Consider the following 2,351-nt stretch of genomic DNA (forward strand, 5'->3'; position numbering starts at 1 on the left):
AATCTTTTCTGTTGTACTTTTAGATTTAATTATTAGCACCTGCCTGGTAATAGACTGAAGCAGCATGAATGTGGCATGCTGTCCGTTTTGAGGATTCAGGTTGGTAAGACCTCTGTAGGAAAGCAATAAATGGGAAATGGTAATACACAGCAGTAGAAACTTAGTACCTCCTGCAATAACAATTATTATTTGTGTTTAAAAATAAATCTGAAAGAAACCATTCATTGTGCGGTCTTGTTAGATGCTTCCCACAATAAATCTAGCAATGGAAAAGCCTCTTTGGCAGATTTCATCTGCCGTAAGATTTATCTGGCAGTGAATTAGACATCTCTAAGGCCACTCTTTGTTTTTCTTTGCCATACATTTCTCTCCCTTTACAATCCACTTTGTCTCATCCAAAATTCCCAGTAATGTCAGTGGAAATACCACAAGAGAAGGGTTGTAGAATCTGATTCCTCAGGCAAGTGCCTGAGTGTATATCTGCAACTATCCCTTAACAGATCTGTTTGAAGCAGGTCTGAGTTTGGGAGACATCACTGGGACAATGAACATCTCTTCACACTGGCCACTGCTGCTCTCCCAGCAAGGAACTTGCTGTAGCTAAGAGCAGCCTGGCACCAGTGAGCTCAGTGCTGCTGTGGCTGTGCTGCTGGTCACTCTCCAGGGTGCCAGTGGTAAAAGGATCTTTCACAACATCTCCTAAGTATAGAAAGCTCCTACAAGCTGTTAACAAACCTAAACACAGTGAATTACAGGAGGTCATGTCTCACAAGATTTGACCTTAGATTTGACTTTTGACACATATCTAGCAACTCAATTCTGACCTTAAAACTTTGTCAAGTATTTAATGGGACGTGGCTTGCACAGTGTAAAATCTGCCTTTAAAAACATATGCCAAATCAGTTCCCCCTTGGTGTGCTGGAGCACACGGGCCCTGTGGCTGCTGAAGAACAGCAGAGCAGCAAACAGCTCCTGAAAGAACCATTCCTCAGTGGAGTGTCAGTCCTTTTACTTTGAAATATCCAAATGCACGTATCTGTGGAAAGTTGCTGAGTTCCCTTGAGTTAGCCAGCTTCTGCTTTTGAAGGTGTTGGTGAAGATCTCTCTGCCTGTATTCCCGGTCCTGCTGAGGATGAGCTCTTTGTGATTTGCTAGAGAAAGGTACTAACTGCAAGACACATGGTGGCACCTTTTTGTGGATCTTTTGTAAATCTTTTTCTTTCTTTTTACTACCTGGGAGTGCCAGGTGTTCTACTCATCAAATGCTCTTGATTCCCTGTGTGCAAACCTGCTGAAAGTCATGGGGTTCTTCTGGAATAAATATGAGGAGAATTTGCCTCTGAGTTTCAACCCTATCAGATCCATAAAGTCTACTTAAAAGTTACAATAAAATGAGGGTTCTGAATCTCTTTAAAGGTGCAGTGTGAAAAATCAAAAAATTGAGAAGCACCAGGTATACCCAGATACTATCCCAGTCGGTGAAGCACACAGCAGTCACATCTGCAGAGCTTCTCTGAGGGACGAAGTGCCTGAAATAAATCCCCAGGTACAGTCTTTCCATTTCTGTTCTAAAAAAAAACCCAGCTTACCCTTGGAGACCTTATTTTGTTCCATAGTACAAACTTTTAGGAAGTAGTAAACAGTTTCCGTTTCAAAGAGCTTGCATTCTAAGCTCCTGATCTTTCCAATGCCTACAAGTTTGTTTAACTTTTTTTCTCTGAATTAAGTTCAGTTTAAGTCCATGAGATTATACACATACATAAAGCTATCCCTAAACTTTCGTCGTATGAGAGCAAAGATAAAGATAGGGCGTGAGATAGGAAGTATTTGTTATCCACATCTCGAGGATGAGGAACTGAAGCACAGCAAAAAAATGAGATCCTGATCCTCCACAGAGTGTAAATGTGCTTAATTCTTCAGCATGAGTAATTTCCACCAGGTTTGCCATGCCCTCCGGACTGAAGCATAAGGTCTGGATTTCAGTGACTGTCTCTGCCACCGATTCTACGTAAGTAACTTAAGTTTTGGTCCGGCGCTTAAATTCAAGTGCATAAAAAGCGCGGGACGCGTTTTGCACGGGATGCGAAAGACTTGGTTGAAGTAAAGCAGGATGATCTGACCCCTTAGCTCTGGAGCGTTACAGGTGGATGTCTGCAGCTGACGGCCTGTGACTCCCGGCCGTATCGCTGTGCCTGGTCGCTGCCTGCCGTGCGGCGACACCCGAGTCCCGGCACCGTATGAGCCCGGCCCCGGGAGCGCCCTTGGGGCGGCGCGGAGCTTGGCCTCTCTCCCGCGCTTCCAGCTGCGCGCAGCCAGCGGGGCGCCCCGGTAACAGGTACCTCGGCAGGTAG

General features: G+C 44.8%; 1 protein-coding gene across 2 annotated transcripts in view; it reads left to right on the forward strand.

The window, feature by feature from the left end:
• The first annotated feature begins 1,948 nt into the window (after positions 1-1,948).
• IKZF1 (IKAROS family zinc finger 1) overlaps positions 1,949-2,351 on the forward strand; it is a 71,433-nt gene continuing 71,030 nt past the window's right edge. Inside the window, exon 1 of one of the 2 annotated variants that reach the window (XM_042048807.1) lies at positions 1,949-2,008. The gene's annotated coding sequence lies outside the window, so the exon portion shown is untranslated. Of the gene's footprint in view, positions 2,009-2,127; positions 2,348-2,351 lie in introns of those variants that run through there. The other variant, XM_042048806.1, reaches the window with a different exon arrangement.

The sequence above is a fragment of the Corvus kubaryi genome, unplaced genomic scaffold (assembly GCF_017639235.1).
Source record: "Corvus kubaryi isolate FWS band 111438036 unplaced genomic scaffold, C.kubaryi_AGA036_p1.0 68, whole genome shotgun sequence".
Lineage (NCBI taxonomy): Eukaryota > Metazoa > Chordata > Aves > Passeriformes > Corvidae > Corvus > Corvus kubaryi.